Genomic DNA, 23703 nt, shown 5'->3' on the forward strand with positions numbered 1-23703 from the left:
AGACAAGTTTTTAGTCTTGAATGTAAAGAAACACTACTAAATGTCATACTCTCTTCCATAATCAAAAAGTCAACAAATCTAAATCAAAGATAAGGAGCTTAGTATAATTCTAGAGTCGCTTACAATATCTAACGTTACACACCTTTGACTTTGGTAAGTAAGAGCACAATTTATAGGTTAACATAAAATACTTACCTTTAATTCCTCATAACAAAACTTTTTTTTCAGTTGGCTTACATATAAATATTTTCCACGGCATCACATACAGTTCGGATGAAAAACTTCCTCAATGGCTGCTACCTAGTGACATTACAATCACTTTCATAGGGAAAATGTCTCTAATGGCAAAAAGTAAGAGAATGAAGACAGGGTATTGGACCAGACAGTCTGCAAGTGCCAAGATTGACAAGTGCGATTCAGAAAAGGGGGTGGTGATGAACAGAGTGTCTGAATTAAGCAGACCACTCTTACCCAGTCCAAAGATCAGGGCTTGATCCATCACCGTTATTTATCTCACTGCACCATCCCAGCTCAGAACCTGGCTATATGCAAATCAAAATTTTGTCCACCATAAGCGTGGAAGGGTATACTCAGATGTGAGTCCCTAGCTCATTGCACCATCAGGATTCAAGCAAGCCGGGCCGAAGACGGCTGAAATGCCAGAAACCGGTCCCCGGTAGCTTGTTTCCTTCCCAGTATAAGAATTGGCTTGGTAGTTTGGTCTGCCCTGTTCCCATGATGCACTGGGCCAGGGTCAGACTAATTTGCATATAGCCAAGTTCTGAGCTGGGATGGTGCAGTGAGCTAAAAAACGGTGATGGATAAAGCCCTGATCTTTGGACTGGGTAAGAGTGGCCTGCTAAATTCAGACACTCTGTTCATCACCACCCCCTTTTCTGAATCATTTTTGTCCACCATAAGCGTGGAAGGGTATACTCAGATGTGAGTCCCTAGCTCATGGCACCATCAGGATTCAAGCAAGCCGGGCCGAAGACGGCTGAAATGCCAGAAACCGGTCCCCGGTAGCTTGTTTCCTTCCCAGTATAAGAATTGGCTTGGTAGTTTGGTCTGCCCTGTTCCCATGATGCACTGGGCCAGGGTCAGACTAATTTGCATATAGCCAAGTTCTGAGCTGGGATGGTGCAGTGAGCTAAAAAACGGTGATGGATAAAGCTCTGATCTTTGGACTGGGTAAGAGTGGTCTGCTTAATTCAGACACTCTGTTCATCACCACCCCCTTTTCTGAATCAAGATTGACAAGTGCAGCAGCACAAGTGGGTTCCTGCTTGGAAGACAGCATGCTGAGGAGTGGCTGTCTTGTTTCTGTAAGGGAGAATGTTTCAGTGTTTTCTTTCACATAATACTAACAGAAACTAAAGAACTGATGAGAGGATAGGGGCTCTGGTGAAAACTGCTTTGAAGCAAGATGGATGAAAGGGAGGAGAGGTGCATCTAAGGAGTCCCGTTAGAGGGTCAGGTGCATGGGACGGGCCTTCATAGGAATGCCAGACAGAGCATACATTGACTGGATCAAGAAGGTTCTGAACCACCAACTCGCTGCCTCCTTGGGGCCATCTTAGACCCATACCATCTCTATCACAGGACAGTACTGAATAGGAATAACTGCCATACAGAATAGGCAAACAAAGGCCTCAATGGTCAACAAGATACAGATTACCATGTTAAGGCTAGGCTGCCAGCCCCGTTGTTCAGAAAGACGTAGCTGGACCCTCACTCCATGTGCAAGAGAAGGGGCATAATTAAAAAAAGGAAAACAACCAGATTGTTATATCCAATCCAATCACATGGGCTTGGTTGCTTTTAAGGGTTTCCACGCTATCTCACAAGAATATGGTGTCTGATTCCCTGCTCAATGTTCTCACACTTATATTCAGTTACGGACCCCTCCCCCGAAATTTCAGGAGGATAAATGTGCCCCAATTCAAACAAGGGCTTGCCAACTTAAGATAAATAGACGGTCTCAAAAAGATTTCTGGAAACATCAGGGTTAGGAGCAGGCGAGGAGCAATCGCCCTGAGATACAAACGCAGGAAATGGAAGAATTTTACTTTAGATTCCTTCATTCAAATTGTTCAAGACGAAGGTCCTCCCAAAGGAGATGACTGTGAGGTAGCTAATGAAAATCTAAACAATATCGTCACTAAGGCCCTGGACATCACAGCCCCTAGCCGCACTATGTCCAATGTTAGGAGGCCTCAGAAAACTGCCCCGTGGTTCGGCCAAGAACTACAGACCTTAAAAACGGCTTGCAAGAAACTTGAGAGAGCCTGGCGCCACAACTTCTGTGCAGATACTAAAATACAATATAAAATAGCACAGAAAGAATATTACAAATCAGTTCGCCTGGCCAAAGCCGAGCATTATCACACCCGTATTACGGAAGCAGGCAACTCCACTAGGGAACTATTTCAAATATACAAAGAGATATCCATAGTGGAGATGTCCTCCCCCACTCAAAATGATTCTGTGGAATCGTGCAATAAGATTGCTCAGTATTTCGCTGGCAAAATTAGTAAAATCTACACGAGCTTTTCTAAACAGGGAGCCCCAGCCACGGACTTTACTGAAAATGATAAAACTGTAATTACTCCTGTGTGCCTTAAGTCTTTTGTAGTTCCCTCCTATGAGATTTTGTCCAAAATGTGCAATAAAATTAAATCAGGTTCGCCCCGGGACCCGGCACCACCAAAAATTTTAGCTGAAGCCTTTTCAGTATTGGAACCTCATCTGAGGCACCTACTACAAATCTCCTTTTCTACCTCTTGTCTCCCGGAGGAATGGAAACAGGCAATAGTGCTACCCATTAAAAAAAAAACCAACATCAGTGTGGACATAATGGACAATTTACGTCCTATATCCCTGCTACCGTATGTGGCCAAGTTAGCAGAGAAAATTGCTAACAGTCAACTGATGGAACATCTTGAGACCCATAATGCTTCCAATAAATCTCAGTCGGGCTTCAGATCTGGTTTCTCTACGGAGACAGCTCTCCTGAGGGCCACAGAAACCCTACGTGAGGGAGCGGATGAGGGAAAGACAATGGCCCTCATCATGCTTGATCTCAGTGCCGCTTTTGACACTGTAGCACACTCCATCTTGCTACAGTGTCTAAATAAAGCGGGAGTCACCAATAAGGCACTGGGATGGCTGAAAGCTTTCTTGCTTAACAGGAGCTTTCAAGTCCAAAGGGGGACTTCTCTCTCCGACAGGGTGATGCTTGAGCAGGGGGTTCCTCAGGGCTCTGCCCTGAGTCCCACCCTGTTTAATCTATACATGGCCCCTTTGGCAGAGGTAGTGCAGTCGTTCGGCGTGGAGCTTGTCTCCTACGCCGACGACACGCAACTTCTTATATCTCTGACCCAAGCCCCGTCTAAGGAAGCTGATAACTTCAATGCCTGCATGACCAAACTTGCCACATGGATGAATGACCATTGTCTGAAACTCAATGGGACAAAGACGGAGGTCATCATTATTGGTGGCAATGAGGTCAAATGGACTACTGAGTGGTGGCCCAGCTGCCTTGGTCCTTTTCCCTCCCCCTCTCGAGAGGCGAAGAATTTGGGTGTGTGGGTGGATAATAAACTGTCCTTTGATAGCCACATAAGAAAAACTGTAGGCAAATGCTTTGGGGTGATGAAAACTCTGAACCGCACCCTTGACCTGTTACCCATCAATTCCAGGCGTACCATGACGCAAGCACTGATAACGTCCCGTATTGATTACGGAAACGTGCTGCTCATGGGGTCAACTGAGAAAAACATCAAAAAGCTACAGGTCTTACAAAATTCGGCAGCTCGCCTGGTCTTAAGGCTTCCTCGCAGAGCTCCATCACGCCCCTCTCTGGCAGCCCTTCACTGGCTACCAATCAGGAAGAGGATTGATTTTAAAGCTATGCTATGGTGCCATAAAATAATTCATCACAGAGCACCGGCTTATATGTCGGATTTGGCATCTGTTTATGAACCTAGCAGGTCGCTTAGATCTAAAGGAATGGGTCTGCTCAGAACTACCCGCCCCAAAAAAGCTAGAATGGGAGGCAGATCATTCCGTACTTTAGCTGCTAGGAAGTGGAACCTTCTTCCTTTGGATATTAGGATGGAGAACAATGAAACTATGTTTAGGAAGAAGTTGAAAACCTGCCTCTTTGCCTTGTGATTGGTTCCTCTACACTATTTCACACTCTCTCCACAGCGCGGGGACACGCCGGGAGGCGTCACCAGGCGCTCTACAAACTCCTTTAAATTAAATTAAATTAAAACTTCTATATCACCCTCTATTTGAAACACAGAAAAAAGGTTTATTGGACAAAGAAACACTAGGCATGGGCCTATGTATACACTTTCCAGGTTATAGAATTATGCTATATAGGTGGGGTTGTTGGTGGCAGGGAGATGAAGGGTGACCCAATGGAACAAGAGTGTACAATATAATAAAGTGATCTATTCGAAGTTAGCAAGACTACTTTTGTATTCGCAGTGTCTCTGATCCTACTGTAGCTGTTACACAAGATATATTTATTTTATATAAACCAATCTGTTTGATATGTTTTTGCAAAAGCAATGCTAGGGAACCAGCCATCAATTACTAGCCAATACTGTGTTGGCTATGCTGAGGGAAGTGACAAGGACAGTCTCCAAATCCATCCTATTTTTAGACAGACATGAATTTTTAAGTGCAGTGTTATCCAAAATGTGTACACATTTCACCTCTTTCTCAATCGCAGAGATCTTCTGCAACTGGAATCATTAGGGGTTAAAGTACTAACTCTAAACTACTGTAATGCCCTCCTAATTAATAATGCATAACACAACTTAAGCCTCGGGTACACAGCAATGGGAACACATCTCTCCAATAACTTGCCTTCCATGTTGAGCACCAGTACAATCCACAATTAGATTGAAATCTATTACTATTATTCTAAAAGCACTAGCAATCGCTTTGAACAACCGGTCCACTGGGGGTGGTACTGCTGGGGTATATATAATATAAGGTAAAGAATCTATAATGGTCTCTTTCAGATGAACAAGTTACTTACCTTTGGTAACAATGTATCTGTAAGAGACATAGGTTAGATATAGATTCCTTACCCTAGAATTCCCCCCAGGCGTCAGACTGGATCCGGAGAATTGTTTCTTAGCAGTACCCCTGTGTGTCGGTAGGTGGTGTTGGTCGACTGTGTCTGTTGTCGTGGTTGCAGGGATGATGCCGCTGTGCCTACTTAAACGCCCCCCCCCCCCACCCCCCCTGTGCGCTGAAGTCAGTTCTTACACGTCGTTCCACGCCAGAAGAGCAGAGCAATGAAAGACACTGACCACTGGGGTGCCACAACGTGGCCCTGTAAGGGAGTCCCTATCCCTAGAAAACAGTTGGCAGAGAGGGGAGGATGGGTGAGGCAGTAAGAAATCTATAACATAGGTCTCTCACAGATACATCGTTACCAAAGGTAAGTAACTTGTTCATCTGAAAGAGACAGTTATAGATACCTTACCTTAGAATAGATATCCTAGTAATACCATTCCCCGGAGGACGGCCTGCAAACTAAGTTCACACCAGAAAGTCCTGGAGGACTGAACGGGCAAAGAAGCCATTCCTTCGGACTTGGCTGTCCAGGAAATGTCTGGTGAACGTGTACAAAAATGCCCACATGGCCAACTGGTAGATGTCAAGAAGTGGGACTCCACGTACAAATGCAGTGGTTTCTGCTGTAGCCCTAGTGGAATGAGCACCTAGCCCCACTGGAGGTTCCTTTGTTCCTAAAGCATAACATATTTGAATACAAAGGACAACCCATCAAGAGATGGTAAGCTTTTGAACAACCCAACCTTCTTTGGCACCTACATAGCCAACAAAGAGTTGATCATCCACCCGGAAATCTTTTGTGCGGTCAAGGTAGAAGGACAGCGCACATTTAGGGTCCAGACGAAGGAGTGTCTCCTCCTCCTCCTTGGAAGGGTGCAGAGGTGGGAAAAAGGTGCGCAACGTGTTAGTTTGTCCTATGTGAAAAGGTGTAACCACTTTGGGAAGGAACAAGGGCTTAGTCCTAAGCACCACTTTGTCCGGATGCACAGAGAAGAAAGGAGGCTTGGAAGATAGAGCCTGAAGCTCACTCACCCTGCGAGCAGAGGAAATGGCAACAAGGAAGGCAGTTTTTAGAGTGAGGAGCCTGAGAGGACAGTTGTGAAGAGGCTCGAAGGGAGCACACAAGATAGGTTAGAACAAGATTCAAGTACCACTGGGGCATTAGGAAAGGAGATGGAAGAAAGAGATGAAGAATGCCCTTAAAGAATCAATTTAAAATAGGAAACTTGAAGAAAGAAGGCTTATCTGACAACCGAAGGAAAGCAGAGATCGCTGCAAGATAGCCTTTGAGAATGCCCAGAGCAGAGCCCTGCTGGCCCAAAGAAAGTATACAAAAGAGAATCTCTGAAAGAGGGACAGAAAGGGGATCCACAGCCTTTGCTGTGTAGCATGCCACAAATTATTCCATCTACAGGCATAAACCACTTTAGTGGAGGGACTCCTGGCTGCCAAGATGACTTGCAGACTTCATGTGGAAGGTCAAAAGCTGTCAACTATCGCTGCTCAATCTCCATGCAAGGAGGTGGAGGCTGGACAGGTTTGGGTGTAGAAGCATACCCTATTGCTGCAACAGAATATACTCCAAAGAGGCAGTCTGATTAGAGGATCGATGGTCATGCCCAGGAGCTTGGGGTACCAGACTCTTCATGCCCCGTCCAGAGCCACAAGAATAACTTGAGCCCGGTCGTGCTAGATCTTCTTCGGCACTCGGGGGCAGAAGTGTTACAGGCGGAAAGGCGTACAGGAGGCAGCAACTCCATTTGCGCCAAAAAGTATAACCAAGCGAGTGCCGCCTTGGACACTCCAATGTGCAAAACTGCTGACATTGCGCATTCTCTTAGGTGGCGAATAGATCTAACCAAGGCTCTCCCCACCACTGAAAAAGACCTTGCACCACCTTAGAGTAAAGACGCCATTCGTGATCTACCAGGCACCAACGGCTGAGTTTGTCCGCCCTAGCGTTCAGAGAAACTGCCAAGTGTTGAACCACTAGGTTCATGCCCTGATGTTCCAGCCATGCCCAGAGGTGAAGAGCCTCTTGACAGTGTCCACTACATCACCCGCCCTGTTTGTTGCAGTACCACGTGGCGGTGGTGTCTTCTGTGAACACCTGCACCACTTTCCCTTTGAGAGAGGGAAGGAATGCTTTCAGTGCCAGGCCGATCACCCTGAGTGCCAACAGGTTGATATGGAGCCTGGACTCCGCCGGAGACCAGACGCCTCTGATCTTCGCCTCTTCCAGATGGCCGCCATAGTCCAGTCCCTAGTTGGAGAGGGATCTGCCTCTGACCCAAGCTGGGGTTGTTAACCACCACTGCAGTTGTTGTGCAGTTCCCTCCGAGAACTGGACATAATCGGAAACACTCCTCTGCTGCAGTACCCACTCAAAGATCAGGTCCCACTGCAGAGCCCGCATATGCTATCTGGCATGATCCACCAACAGGATGCCGGAGGCCATGAGGCTCAGCAGCCTCTAGGTCATTCTTATCAAAATCCGGGCTACAGGCTGAAACATTGGTATCATAGCCCGACTCACTGCTCGGGAGGATAGGCCCAAAACTGCACGGTGAGTTGTGACTGCAGGTGTGACTTCGGCACGTTGATAGTGAACCCCAGCGAGTGCAGGAGGTCCCCCGTAGTCTGGAGTTGGGAGACGACAGGCTGTGGCGAGCCCGCCTTCAACAGCCAGTCATTGAGATAGGGGAAGATTGGAACCCCTGATCTGCACAGATGATCTGCGACCACCACTATCACTTTCACCCAAGGGGCACTGGTAAGGCCAAAGGGGAGCATGGTGAACTGAAAATGCTCATGTCCTACCATGAGATGCAGATCGCGTCTGTGGGCTGGTAGGATAGGAATATGGAAATAGGTGTCATTCAAGTCCAGCGCCACCATCTAGTCTCCAAGATCGAGAGCAGGCAGGACCTGAGGCGACGTGAGCATTCTGCACTTCTTCCGGAGGAAGCAGTTGAGGGCAGTGAGGTCTAGAATAGGATGCAGGCCTTTGTCCTTCTTGGGCACCATAAAGTAGCGGGAATAGCAACCACGACCTTCTGTTGCAGGGACACTCTCGATAGCTGCCTTGGTCAAGAGAACTGAGACTTTCGAGCGGAGAAGTGTTAAATGATTCTCGAACATGTGATCGAAAGACGGTGGCACAAAGGGATGGGTATTCTCAAAAAGGAGGGAGCAGCCCCTTCAGACTATTGGCTGTTGATGGGCCTGAAATGTCGTACTAAGAGGCCGCGGGGGTGGAGAAGGGTGCCTGCTCACTGACCCGGGAGATCGCTGGGTCCCAAGTCCGCAGTCACGTAGATGCTTGGTAGCTGGCATGAACCTGTGGCTAGGCAGGGTTGGATGTGGATGGGTGCCCTTTCCATAGGTAAGAAAGGGGTACAAGGAAAACTAGGTTGGTTAGGAATGCGCAGCAAAGCCCAAAGATCTGGCCATAGCCCAAGAATCTTTATAGCGCTCTAGCGCGAAGTCTGCTTTGTCGCCAAAAAGACAACAGCCATCATAGGGCATGTCCAGATAGTTTGACTGTACAGCCCCCAAAAAGCAAGATGTCCTCAACCAGGCGTAGAGCTGAAGGGCTAGCGACGTGTCAATCGTTCTGACTAGTGAGTTGGTGGTATCGAGTTCACATCAGATTGTGAATTTGGCTGCATCTCTCCCATCCGCCACTGCCTGCAAGACAACGGCCCATGGCCTTTTCTGGCCATTGAGGCAGCACCTGCGCAACCGTATCCCAGATGATATGGGGGTATCGGCCCAAGAGGCACGCGGTATTCACAGACCGCAGTTCTAAGCTGGAGGAAGAGAACATGTGCTTCCCAAGGTGATCCAGTCTCTTGGCTTCCCTATCTGGGAGAGCAGAAGGGAATGTGCCCTTTGAAGAAGAGGTCAGGAACACCAAGCTCCGAGGAAGGGTATTGGGTGAGGAAACTGGGTCGTTTGGAGCCGGACGATGGTGGCGGGAATCGTCCTTTCCGCAGGTGCCCAGGAAAACGTCAGTTAAGGCTTCGTTGAAGGACAAAAGGGTTTCAGAGGAGGACGCCACGGGCTGAAGCACCTCTGCCAGGAGGTTAGTCCTGACTGCCACTGAAGGGAGCTCAAGACCCAAGACCTCGGCCGCCCTTCACACCACCACAATGTGGGACTCACCCACCTCCATAGCCACGGTAGGGGGAAAAAGCATGCTACGGGCCGGAGAAGTGTCCAGACCACAGGAATCACACCCAGGTCCTCTCTCCAGTTCAGTTTTTCTAGCAGGTCTGCTAAAGGGTCCAGCAAACCCCTCCCAGTCCTCACCACCACCTTCTGGGTGGTAGGGAACACCAGGGATGAACAGGGGAACAAAAGTACTCTCAGGTGTTGGATCAGACGCCGACCGTCGTCAGTCTAGCTCCTGGTCCATGTCGGGGGTAAGGATGGGAACAGCGCTGACCGGGGGCATGGCCGGAGCTGGTGAAGGTCGAATAAGATCAAACTGCGTTGATCTGGATCCAGGCCCGACAGCGGGGTCGGGCTGCCCAGAGACGAGGTGGAGGGCCTCGTAGAGCTGGCGAAGTTGGGTAGGGGACGCTCCGGCTCCCGGAAACGAAGGAGACGCAGAGTTGTCGCTGAAGTAGACACCGGAGACAGAACCTTAGAATGACGATGCTACGGGTCCCGCGCCAGCTGACCGACAGGGAGAAGGCGAAGAGCGCCGGTGCTTCTTCGCCTTATTTTTCTAGGACTTAACAGAAGACCTCGAAGATTTGGTGTGCGACGAGGTGTGGTGGCTCTGCGAACGGTCTCTAGACCTTCCTCTTGAACTAGACCAGAAACGACGGGAGCAGACTGCCAGGCCTCAAACAACTTTCAGGACCAATCCTGCAAAGACTTCGGATTCGTGGCCCGGCAGTCGGAGCACGACTTCAGGTCATGGTCGCGCTCCAGACACCAAAGGCACACGAAGTGCTGATCTTTCACAGACATCCGGCTTGAACCGGTCCTGAGTTGGCACATCCCTCGTGCACTACGAATCAAAGACTCAAACAAAAGGTAGTAAAAAAATCCCGAAGGGGTAGCACTCTCCAGATCTGCGCTAGACTGGCATAGAAAAAGAAAGAACTGATGCACAAGTTACTACTTGTGTAACGATATATCTGTAAGAGACATTAGTTAGTGATAGATTCCTTACCTTAGAATATCCCGAGGCATCAGAATGGATCTGGAATTTTTGCCTAGCAGTACCCTTGCGGCGTCGTGGGCGCCATGATGACGTCGTCGTACTTAAGACGCAGCCTCCGCGTGCTGACTTCAGCTCTTATATACAGCTTTTCCGCGCCAGAAACTCAGAGCCATGCTAAAAACCAACACTGGTGCCAATGAAACTAGGGCCCTTAAATGGGATGACCTTAACCCTAGATATCCGTAAGCAGAACGGAAAGGATGGGTGGGTCGGCAAGGAATCTATCACTAACTAATGTCTCTTACAGATATATCGTTACACAAGTAGTAACTTGTGCATCTGAAAGACACGTTTGTGATAGATTCCTTACCTTAGAATAGATACCCCAGCAATACCAACCACGGTGGTTGGTCTGCGAACCAATAATCACACCAGAAAGTCCTGGAGGACGGAACGGCCAAAGAAGCCATCCCTCCGGACTTGGCTGTCCAGGCAATAATGTCTTTCAAACGTGTGCAGCGAGGCCCACGTAGCTGCCTGGCAAATGTCCTGCAAGGGCACTCCTCGGTCTAGGGCAGTTGTAGTCGCCATGGCCCGAGTGGAATGAGCCCTTAGCCCAACAGGGGGTTCCTTCTTAGCCAAGGAGTAACACGCCTGGATACACAAGAGGATCCACCGTGAGATGGTCCGCTTGTGCACCACCTTTCGCTTCTTAGCACCCACGTTACCAACGAAGAGTTGGTCATCCACCCGGAACTGGCGTGTGCGATCCAGATAGTAAGAGCGCGGAGCCTCTCTTCCTCTTTTGAGGGATGCGGAGGCGGAAAGAAGGTGGGCAACGCGATGGACTACCCGATGTGGAAGGCTGTGACTACCTTGGGCAGGAAAGAGGGCCTTGTCCGCAACACAACCTTGTCCGGATGGACCGAAAGGAAAGGAGGCTTAGAGGATAGAGCCTGGAGCTCACTCACTCTCCTGGCAGAGGTGATGGCAACCAGGAAGGCAGTCTTCAAGGTAAGAAGGCGGATAGGACAGTTGTGAAGTGGCTCAAAGGGAGCGCACATCAGAAAAGTAAGAACCAGGTTCTAGTCCCACTGAGGCATCACGAAGGGAACAGGTGGAAACGTGTGTGTGATGCCCTTCAGAAATCGATTTACAATAGGGGACTTGAACAAAGATGGTTGATCAGGCAGCCTTAGGATGGCTGAAAGGGCAGAAAGGTAGCCCTTGATAGTGCCCATAGCAGAGCCCTGCTGGGCAAGAGAAAGAAGGAAGAGAAGAACCTCAGAAAGAGGGGCAGAGAGAGGATCCACAGCCTTTGCTGTGCACCATGCCACAAATCTGTTCCACCTGCAGGCGTCTACCGACTTTGTGGAGGGACGCCTGGCTGCCAGAATGATGTTACAGACTACAAGAGGCAAGTCAAATGGCCTCAACTGTCACCGCTCAATCTCCAAGCATGGAGGTGGAGGACCGTCCCCTGCTGCTGCGACAGAAGGTCCTCCTGAAGAGGCAGACGAACCGGGGGATCGACTGACATATTGAGTAGCTCGGGATACCAGTACCTTCGTGCCCAGTCCAGAGCCACAAGGATGACTTGTGCCCGGTCGCGCTTGATCTTCTTCAGCATTCTGGGCAGAAGTGGTATAGGCGGAAAGGCGTACAACAGACTGCAAATCCACTTGCGACGAAAAGCGTCTCCGAGCGAGTGCCCCCTTGGAAATTCCAACGCGCAGAACTGATGACATTGCGCGTTCTCTTCGGTGGCGAATAGATCTAACCAAGGCTCTCCCCACTGCAAAAAGAGACCTTGCGCCACGGCCGAGTTCAGACGCCATTCGTGATCCATCAAGCACCTGCGGCTGAGTTCGTCCGCCCTTGTGTTCAGAGAACCTGCCAGGTGTTGAACCACCAGGGTAACGCCCTGATGTTCCAGCCACTGCCAGAGGCGCAGAGCCTCCTGGCAGAGGGTTCACAACCCCACCCCGCCCTGTTTGTTGCAGTACCACATGGCGGTGGTGTTGTCCGTGAACACCTGCACTACACTCCCCCGGACAGAGAGGAGGAATGCCTTCAGTGCTAGACGAATCGCCCACAGCTCCAAAAGGTTGATATGGAGCCGGGACTCCGCCGGAGACCAGAGTCCTGTGATCTCCGCCTCTCCCATGTGGCCTCCCCAGCCCTGGAGGGATGCGTCCGTCACAACCACGTGCTCCGGTTGGGGAAGGGAGAGGGATCTGCCGCTGACCCAATCGCAGTCCGTGAGCCACCACTGCAGCTGTCTCGCAGTGCCCTCTGAGATCAGGACATGGTCGGAGAGGTTGCTCTGATGCTGGTCCCACTGAAACTTCAGGTCCCACTGCAGAGCCGCATCTGCCACCGGGCGTGATTCACCAGAAGGATGCAGGAGGCCATCAGCCCCAGAAGCCGCAGCGTCAACCTGACCGAGACCCGGGATAAAGGCTGAAAGAGTGGAATCAGAGCCTGAATATCTCAGACCCGCTGTTTGGGTGGATAAACCCGAAACTGCGCCGAGTCGAGAACCGCTTTGATGAAGAGGAGCTTCTGAGAGGGGCACAGGTGTGACTTCGGCACATTGATGGAAAACCCCAGCTGGTGCAGGAGGTCTGTCGTAGTCTGGAGGTGGCTGACGACTGTCTGGGGCGAGCCCGCCTTCAACAACCAGTCGTCGAGGTAGGGGAAGACTGAAAACCCTAACCTGCGCAGATGAGCTGCGACCAACGCCATCACTTTCGTGAACACCCATGGGGCGCTTGTAAGGCCGAAGGGGAGCACGGTAAACTGAAAGTGCTCGTGGCCTACAGTGAACCGCCGGCAGGACGGGGATGTGAAAATAAGCGTCCTGCAAGTCCAACGCTACCATGCAGTCTCCTGGGTAGCTAAGACCTGAGCCAGTGTCAGCATCTTGAACTTCTCCTTCCGGAGGAAGCCGTTGACGTTCTGTAAGTCTAAGATAGGGCGTAGGCCCCCTTTGCCCTTCTTGGGTACCAGAAAGTAGTGGGAGTAGCAACCACACCCTACTTCTGGCCCAGGAACGCGCTCGATGGCCCCCTTGGCCAAGAGGGCCGTAACTTCCTTCTGCAGAAGCCGCAGAATGATCCCCCGATACTTGGTGGTATTGCGGTGGCATGGCTTGAGGGGTTGTCTCGAAGGGGAGGGAGTAGCCCCTTCGGACGATTTGCAGCACCCACCTGTCCGATGTGACAGTGCGCTAGTGGGAGTGGTGATGGCGAACCCTGCCCCCCCACTGGCGTCACATGGGCCTGAAAGCACGGACTAGGTAGGTTTTTAGGCGGATGCTGCAGGGGTAGGTGTGGACTGGCCTTGCTGTGGACCCCGACCAACGCCACGGCGGTTTCCACGTCCGCCAACGCGTTGAATAGTAGACTGTGGTGCGTGGCTGGCGGCACATGTGGGGGTGCCCCTTCCTAGGCCACGAAAGGAGTGAAAGGCACCCATTTGCTGGCGCGGGGCCGAGAGGCCCAATGACTTGGCCGTAGCCCTGGAGTCCTTAAAGCGCTCGAGCGCATGGTCTGCCTTGTCGCCAAAGAGGCGACGGCCATCGAACGGCATGTCCATAAGTGTGTTTTGGACATCGGCCGAGAAATTGGAGGACCTCAACCAGGCGTGACGACGAATCGCCACAGTCGTTGACATCGCTCTGCCCAGAGAGTTGGTAGTGTCCAGACCACAACGGATGGAATACCGTGCTGCATCCCGGCCCTCCACCAGGGCTTGGCCGAGTCTAGCCCGTACCTCCAACGGGCAGTGTGGCAGCACTTCCGCGACCGTGTCCCACAGAGAGTAGGTGTAGCGGCACAAGAGGCACCCGGTATTAACGGACCGCAATCCCAAACTTAGGGAGGAGAATATCTTCTTCCCGTAATTCTCGTACCTCTTAGATTCCCGGTCGGGGGGAACAGACGGGAATGCGGTCTGGGAATTGGAGGATTGGATAACCAGGCTCTCAGGGGTGTGATGGGTAGACAGAAAGCAAGGGTCACCCGGAGCAGGCCGGTGGCGTCTGGCCACGTTCCTAACCACAGGCTGGCCTGTGGCGGGCCTGGACCAAGTGCCCAAAAGAACGTCTGACAAGGCCTCATTAAACGGCAGCAGAGGGTCGGCCGAGCTCTACTGCGGTTTAAGGACCTCAGTGAGGAGGTTAGTCCTCACGCCCGCGACAGGGGGGCTCAAGGACCAGGGCCTTGGCCGCCCTCATCAGCACCACGCTATAAGCAGCCCCCTCCTCCATAGCCACGCTAGGAGGGGAGACAAAGCCAGTGTCGGTCGAAGTGTCCAGCCCATTGGCCTCCCCAAGCTCTCCTGTCCAGTCCACAGAAGACTGAGACTCCCGTGCCAGAGGGTCCTCAGACCCCTCCCAATCCTCCTCATCACCCCCAGCCTGGTACTCAGGCTCAAAAGATGGGGCCGGGTCATTGAAATAAAAATCTCCCAGCGACGTGGAGAGCTGCGCCGCTCCGGCACCGGACCCAAAACGAGGACAGGACCAGGGACGGCGTCATCCAGGAACGGCCCCGGGGGCAACACCGAGGGGCCAGCGTCGGCGAAGTCAAGTCAAGTCGATCGCCGATGACCCGGATCCGGACCCAGTGGGGCCCTGCGGCGTCGGGACCGAAGTCGCAGACGGCGCTGAGGCGGAAGCCCCGGACGGCGCCGGTGCCGAAGCACCCAGCCCGCGTGGGGACCCAGTCGAAACCGCTTGGCCTGAAGGCGCCGCAGAACCCGACGGAGGAGTGAGTGACCTCATGGCCATGAGGAAGTCAGCAATCTCCCCCGGCATCGCGTCCTGTCCAAGGTCCGGCGGGTGTGGGGCAGGCCGCGACACCTGCGGCTCCGGAGGAGCCGCGTGGGCGGTGTCGTCCGAAACCCCAGCCGCGTCGCACAAGCGTCGGGGGGAGTCAGAAGAGCGATGGTGCCTCTTCGACTTCTTGTGCCTCTTACCTGAGGACTTCGAGCCCGAAGAAGACTCCCGGAACTGTGGGGGCTCTGGCCCCGCGACCGGTCCCTCGACCACCTTTAGGACCGGGACCTCGAGCGGCGCGGGGCAGACTGCCGAAGCTCGAGTCGCTTACGGGACCGCTCCCGTCTAGCCTTAGACGTCAGGGCCCGGCAGCAGGCACCAGCAATGGGGGTCGGTAACCGACATCAGTCGGTTGCAGTCGGCACAGGGCTTGAACCCAGGCATCCCTACCGGTAGGTTAGTCAAAAAGTGACTTTGGTACAACTTTTTCCAGATCTGCGCTAGCTGGCGCGGAAAAAAGGAGAAGGCAAAGTGGCTGTTATTAATGATTAGGGGTGACGCACACTGGTCCAGGCATGTTGAACTCTGGTTGGCACAGGCCGCGGGGGTAGCGAAAAGAAACATTGCCAGGGGGTGGGGATCCCAGATTCCCCCGTAATGGGAACAGTGGAGGAGGGACCTAGATTGGTGCCAAAGAGCTGAGGAAACCATATATCAAGCGCAGGGGCTGCAATAAGAAATGGAGGAAGATCTGGGGGCCATGGCGGAAATATAGAAGGTCGGAGAGGGAGTCTGGGGAGTAATTATGTACTTGGATGTCCCACGTGTGTACGGATATGCTTGTCTTTGATCACCACAACAATATTTCCTAATCTGCTTCTTGGACATTGTCTATTACTTTATGGTACTATGAGCTTTGTTAATAAATTTTTTTTTTCCAAATGAAAACATTCTGACACCCCGGATGCAAAGACAACATTAAGATACTATTTCACTATAAGTTCAGATTAGGGAATTAAAAAGGCTCTTTCAAAAAGAAACTTTCCTACTAAGCAGTCAGTTATAAGAAGTAGTCCATTCCATTTCTACTTGGTATCTGAGAGATCTGTAACTTTACAGACAAACTTCAGGCTCATTCTGCTTAGAAGTTAACCGTCCACTGTTGCTGTCCTCAAAAAGTCTTTATTAATGAGGTTTTTAAAGTAGCCACATGAAGAAGAGCACTCTTATCAGGCATTCTGTCCTGACCTAAACTACAGAACAAATGTTCAGGGGAAAGAGGTTAAAACATTACTTTGACATCTGTCCTAAATTTCTAGTTACTTACCCTGCTCTTTTTTTTTTTTTTTAGCTTTGCCACCACGTTTACTTTGGATGCACTTACTTGACATTGTAATCTGAAAGAGACAGTTATACATTCCTTATCTTAGAATTACCCCCAGAAGTCAGAATGGATCCGGAAAATTTTTCTTAGCTGTACCCCTGAGCATCGTTAGGTGGCGTCGGTTGACTCCGTGTTCTGTGTTGTGGTCGCCATGATGACGTCGCAGTGCCTACTTATATGCCGCCCCAGCACGCTGACATCTGAAAGAGACATGTTAGTGATAGATTCCTTACCTTTGAATATCCCCAGGCATCAGACTGTATCCAGAAATGTTTGCGTAGCAGTACCCTTGCACATCGGTAGGCGCCGTCTGCGGCTCCGCGTCCGTCGTGGGCGCCGTGATGACGTCGTCTGAGTACTTAAGACGCCGCCTCCGCGTGCTGACGTCAGTTATCCTTTTTTCCGTAACCTTGGTCCAGAAAGGAACTATCTTGGGGCACTCCCATAGTATGTGGTAGAAGGTGCCTTCCCCCTGGCAACCCATATTGCAAAGGGCCGATTGACTCCTGCCCCATGCGTATAGATGTGTGCGAGGGTAATATATGCGATGTAGGATTTTCAATTGGACCAACCTAAACCATAGACGGATTGCTATTTCACACAGGCTCTGTATGGCGTATTGCCAATCATCGTCCTCTAGGGTACCAATATCATGGCCCATGCTGCCCGAAGCATCACCAAGGGTCTGGCATATTGTTTATGAGCTTACGGTAGATGGTGGATATGGGCTTCTCCAATAAGGGATCTAACAGTAATCTATCTTCCAAGGGGCAATATTTTGGGGTGGGGGAATCTCTACAAATGTGTGAACGTATGGCGTGTATGAGATGGAGGTAGTGATAATGTGAGTTGTGAAGGTCATATTCCTTCTTGAGTGACGTTTGGAAGGGATCTGACCCGCTCCTTTGCTTACCTCAAGTATTCAATGCCAATAAGTTTCCACCCCTTGAACTGGTCAAAGGTGTTGCCTCTCTCAGTTGATCTCCGGTCCCTAGGGGGGGAGGGGTTCTACCAGTCAGTTTATCCGCCCACCCCAGGAACTTTTCCGCCTCCCTCCAACATTTCACTTGTGTGTGCAGGCCACTCTCTTCGCGGCCTCCGGCCATAAAGCAGGTGCTCGCAATTGCCCCTTGGCATGACTAACCTGTCTAATCTGTAGGCCGGTTCGGTGCTGTCGGTATGTACCCATTCATTGACTACCTGAAGCTGCGATGCCCAGTAATATAATCTGACATCCAGAAGCGCCAACCCCCATCTTATACCCCTCTATTGAGCTTGTGGAGGGCTATCCTAGGAGTCCCACCATTCCACAGCAGGGTCCGCACCGCCTGCGAGATGCGTGCAAACACCCCCGGGGAGGACAGGATTCGGTGCGTTTTGCAAGATGTAAAGGAGCCTCGGGAGAGCAAGCATCTTAAATAATGCCGCCCGGCCCATGAGGGAAAGAGGCAGTGATCCCCAGTGACTCACGTCTGCCCAGAGGCGAGCCAACTGAGGCTCAAAGTTCCTAGCGAAAAAGTCTTCTTCCTCTCGTGACATGGACCCCCAAGTACTTGAACCCGTCAGTGGCCACGGTGGCTGGGCATCTAGAGGGGATCCGCGGGGGGCCTGACAAAGGGAAGATCACCGGCTTCCCCCAGTTGATAGTATAGCTGGAGTAGCTGCAGAATAACTCGAAAAGGTGTAACGTCTGCGCAATTGAGTGATATGGCCTTGCCATGTACAGCACGATATCGGCGTATAGAGAAATACGCTCTTCCCAATTGTCCGTCAGCGCCAGGCCTCAGAAAGACCCGTCCCTCCTGATCCAGGGAGCCAGCGGCTCCAGGGCAAAAAGGTGGGGAGACAGGGGGCAACCTTGCCTGGTACCTCTGCTGAGAGTGAACACCCTGGACATAGCGCCGTTCACCCTGACCCGAGCTACAGGCTGTTCATAGAGAAGGGGCACCTGACTACAGAAGATCGGGCCGAGACCTAGTTTTCGGAGCACCATAAATAGATAGGGCCATTCAATACTATTGAATACCATTGATGCGTCTAACGCCATTAATGCCGTCTGTGCGTCCCCCACATCCTCCGTCATGTATAGTATGCCGTATAGGCGTCGTAGGTTGTGGAGGGTGCTCCTACGGGGCATAAATCCAGACTGGTCGACATGCACCAAGTCGGGAAGAACAGATACCAACCTATCGGGCAGGGCATTGGCCTCTACATTGATAAGTGAAATGGGGCGGTACGAGGAACATTGATTTGCCGTCTTTATGAATGACGACAATCGTGGCTTTGCGTTGGTCAGGGGGAGCCTACCAACCTCACTCGCCTCCAAATACATTCTAAAGAAGGGGGTCGATAATGACGTTTGCCTGTTTCTTGTAAATCTCTACAGGAAGCCCGTTGGGTCCGAATGCTTTTCGGACTTGACCGAGTTAAGGGCCTTCCCAATTTCTTCTACCGTGAGATCTGCGTCCAGGCGGTCACTCTGGTCCTGGGACAACTTGGGTAGTGCAAAGTCCTGCAGGAATTCAGCGCAGTCGCTTTCAGTCCTGGTGCAGACCGGGGAATATACCCTTTCGAAATGAGATGCGAACGACTACGCTATTTCCAAACTGCTAGATACTGGGGACCCTGATGCGTCCATCACCTCAACCACCCAGGAGAGGTCCCATTGCGCCGCTCAAGCCAGGCAAGCAACTTTAGGGACTTATCCCCAACATCATATAACCGGTGTTGTGTGGCAAGCGCGTATGCCCGTGCCTCCACCTCAGCTAATGCCCAAGTTCCCTCTGCTTGAGTGTCAGTCTGTGACTGAGGTCTACCGAAGAGCCTACACTGGTGTCACGCTCCATATGTTCTATTTCATGTTCAAGTTGACGGATTTGTAGGGACTCCTCTTTCTTCCTGGCACCTATCAGTGCCTTGCGCCTGCCCTTTCAGCACCATTATATATGCTTCCCACACTGTTACATGAGAGGCTACCGAGCCCCAGTTTTTCTCAAAGTAGAGCCGAGAACCCTTTCGAAGTTTATCCCCAATAGTCTGATCCCGGAGGCGCCACGGGTCTATCCTCAGTAAAGACGCCTTCTTAATCACAGGGCCCCAAAGTGTGACGCTGACCGGCGAGTGGTCGGATATCCCACGGGCCATAATGCGGGGGTCAGCAAAAACGCCTATCTGGTCGGATCGGGTAAAAAAAAAAAAAAAAAAAATAAATAAAGTCAAGTCTTGAAGAGGTGTTTATGAGGAGGCGCTGGAGACAGAAGTTTTTCCCCAGTCCATGAGGGAGGCTATGATTATTACGCTTTTAAAACCAGACAAGGCCGAAGATGAGTTGGACTCCTATAGACCACAATCATTGATTAATGTGGATGTCAAGATATATGCCAAATTGTTGGCGAACCGACTCCAACCCTTGTTACCAATGATTGCGCTACCTGACCAGTCCGGCTTCATACCGGGGAGATCGACGTCGCACAATTTGTGGACGCTATTCTCGGTCATACATTACTTGCACCCAAGTGTGCAGGCTGTAATGATACTCTTGGATGCCACTAAGGCCTTTAACTCCTTAGAATGGTCGTATCTGTTCTTGGTCCTCCAGCGCATGGGCTTTAGCCTCTTATTTATTCAGAGAATTCGATTATTGTATGTAGCGCCTAGTGCTAGAGTTCGGGTAAATAGTATGGTGTCGGAGCCTTTCCAGATATTGAGAGGTACTAGACAGGGATGTCCGCTGTCACAGTTACTATTTGCTATAGCTATGGAACCTTTAGCTGCACGTATACGGCAACACCACACTGCCAGGGGAATTGGCTTTAGTGCGCGTAGTCTTGTGATCTCCCTATATGCTGGTGTCGCACTATACATTATTGACCCGGAGCTGAACTTGGATCCGGTGTTACGAGAATTTATCAGATTTGGGGGTTTTGATGGCAACTCCATAAATTGGTCTAAGTCGGTGATGTTCCCACTCACAGATGGAACGAGGGAGGTGAGATCTAAGTTCCCACTTCCCTGGGAGGCCTCTGAGGTAAAATACCTGGGGGTGTGGCTGAGCTGCAATCTTCAAGATATCTGGACGTTGAACTTTGGGCGGGCCTACACATGGCTGGAGGGTAGGGTGGCTATATGGTCTAGATTGCCCATATCTGTGGCGGGGAGGATTACTCTGGCGAAAATGGTCATATTGCCTAAATTCCTGTATTTGTTTGTGACTGTGCCCATACCACTTACGAAACACTTTTTTGCACTATTGTGTACACAACTGCTGTCCTAGGTGTGCGCAGGAGGGCAGGCCAGGGTATCCTGGGATCTTTTGACTCTTCCCCTGAAGCAGGGTGGGCTGGGAGCTCCTGATATGCACTTGTATGCGCTGTGTGCACAGGCACAGTTCCTTCACTGTTGGGTGCATGAAACCCCATTCCAGCCTCATGTTGCAGTTGAGAGGGATGCAGTAGCACCGACACCGCGGAATGTGGCAGTCTAGAGCACCGTAAGTAGGCCGCGTGAGGATGTGGATACAGCTGGGACGCTGTGTTGGGCATGGCGAAAATTGCAAAAGCAGGCTGCAGTGAGGACGCTGTATGCGCCTTCAATGATACGGGATAATAATCCTATGCTAGCGTGCATGGCGAAAGGTGTTGACAAAACGCTTACAGCCGTGATGAAATTAAATACTTTTGCTGATTCCTACCCGGAGGACCGCTTTAGGCCCCCTGCGCAGGATACTGACGAGAGAGCGGTGCCGTTTGCAGAAAAAATCCTGTACCATCAGCTGCGCACCGCGTGTCGGGCACAGTTTCCGGACGCACCCCCGGTCATGATGCCACTGGAAAATGTACTTCGGTCAGCCTCTGCCAAAAAGCTGATAACGAGACTCTATATCCTTATGCAGACTTCCTATCCCATTGTGCGGCCAAACTATGTTGCTGTGGAATAGGGACTTAGATCCACAGATAAATGAGGAGCAGTGGGAATTTTGCTGTAACCAACTGACTAGTTTCCCTCCCAACTACCGTTTGAGATTGATCCATTTCAAGTTCCAGCATAGATATTACCGAACTCCGATTGGGTTGCACCGGATGAGGTTGAGGGAGGCTGATAGGTGCTGGAGATGTGGTTGGGACCGGGCAACATTTCTGCATGTAGCGTGGGAGTGCCCGCACCTACAGAGCTACTGGAGTGAAATATTCAGGGCAGTGAACAGGATTATGGGCAGGGCTGACCATCCATCCCCGATGTTGGGTTTGCTGGGGTTTGTGGGAGACACTGTGCCTGAGAGGCATAAGTTGCATGCACTCTTACTATTGTACGCTCGTAGACAAGTTGCAGTGCGTTGGGGTAGAAAGAGTTTGCCAAAATTCAAGGCTTGGTTAAGAGATGTGACCTATGGGCATACTCAATTAGGGCTTTTTTGGGAGCAGATGCCAACTACTTCCCGTCCAAAGGACATTTGGGAACCATTTCCTGAGTGGTCAAGGACAGCTGTGGATCAGGAGGTGGGAGGTTTGAGCTGTACTGAGGAGCGGTCAGGACAGGCATAGACGCCAGTGAAATATGTAGAACTCTGTAATGCTTGGGCAGGCTGGTCTTTAATGTTGCACCTCTGATGCAGAGTTTGTATTAGGTCATTGCACTGCGTTCGTACATGTATGAGGGAGATATGGTACTGTATAACACTGTTTCATGTACCAGGATGGGAACTACTGTATTAATCAATGTACTCCGCCATTTGATGATGATCTGACTGGCTTTCTGTTGGCACTTTGTGCCCTTGTTTTGTTTTTATGTTTGAAAACTAATAAACACAAATTTAAAAAAAAGTTTCAAATAAACGCTTTTACTGTCATAAAAAAAAATAAAGTCTTGAAGAGGTCCCAGGACGAGCTGAGTAGAACGAGTACTGTCCATGTGAAGGGTGATGTGTGCAACAGGTCACTAAGGCCCATTGCCGGGACAAAGCCCTTCAGGCCCCGCTGCCCCCTGCAACCCATCCCATCCCCTGATCGGTCAAGAGCCGCATTCATAACCGTATTAGTGTAACCCCCTAACAGGAGGAGCCCCAGGGGAAGATCTGCCAGGAAAGAGCCCAGCCGTGGGAAAACTGAGGAGTGTAGGCCCGATGGGACATAGCAGGAGCAAAAGACTAAGGTCCGGCCCTCCCATTGATCCGCCCCCACGGCAAAACCCACTGCGTCATCGGAACACGTGCCCGACAGAACTGCGGGCAGGCCATTGCGGATCAGGATGTCACCCCCGAATGGGTAACCATTTTATAGCCAAAACGGTCAAGGGCCTTGCACCTATTCCCACGCAGGTGTGTCTCCTGAATGAAAACTACATTGGGAGAGTGTTGTTTGAGGTGCTGTGGTACTAGTGTCCGCTTAATCTTGTTGCCCAGCCCGTTCTACGTCCATATTGTATTCTTAGCTTGAGTACCTATTGTCATCAGAGAAGCTTATCGTAATCGGATAGATGTTTGGACCCACTGTGTCATCAGGCAGGTTACCAAACACAACAGGAGTAAACTGGTTTAGAGCAAAACTTACCAACCCCTGAAACAAACCCTCCCCCCTACCAACACCACCCTCCCTGCTCGGTGGGTCCATAACCTCCCACCATTCATACATGCAGAGTGCCTGTCGCCCCATTAATCCCGCACTCAACATAAGCGAGGAAACAAACTTGCAGTCAGCTAGAAGAATTACACAGAACTAACGAATGTCTCACCAACGTTAATGAACCGTCACATAGTCATGCACTCCTGGGATCCAACTACTGAAGCCACGCTTCCTTAGAGCTATGTGGCAGAGTAAAGAAATTGAGGGACACAAGTAAGTGCTCCATCTTTGGTAGAAAGGATGCCAAAGTCCTGAGCAACAATTTTCTGTAAAAAAGGTGATATATGATGGTAGCACTAACAGTGCCTGCAATTGATAGCCTAGGATAGCAGAACTAATCATTTATTTATTTTATTTATTAATTGAGCTTATTGAGCGCGACAGCTACCCAAAAAGGGTTTCCCGGCGCTGGACAGGCAGGGTGCTTGAAAGACACCTAACTCAGAAATTTACTGGAACATTATAGGTCGAAATTTATTGGTCGAAGAGCCAAGTCTTAATGGCTTTCCGAAAACGGGCATAGTTGGTTACAGTCCGTATATTCGGAGGCAGAGAGTTCCAAAGTGTAAGGCCTAAGTAGGCAAAAGACCGGCCACCCATTCTAGCGAGTCTGATTCTGGGCACAGAAAAATATGCCAGA

At 50.8% G+C, this 23703-nt stretch overlaps 1 protein-coding gene across 1 annotated transcript in view; it reads right to left on the reverse strand.

Moving 5' to 3' along the window:
- Positions 1-23703, reverse strand: part of RPS6KB1 (ribosomal protein S6 kinase B1) — a 350261-nt gene that overhangs the window by 18534 nt on the left and 308024 nt on the right. The gene's annotated exons all lie outside the window — the stretch shown is intronic.

Source organism: Lissotriton vulgaris, chromosome 2_1 (assembly GCF_964263255.1).
Source record: "Lissotriton vulgaris chromosome 2_1, aLisVul1.2, whole genome shotgun sequence".
In the NCBI taxonomy this organism is placed as follows: domain Eukaryota; kingdom Metazoa; phylum Chordata; class Amphibia; order Caudata; family Salamandridae; genus Lissotriton; species Lissotriton vulgaris.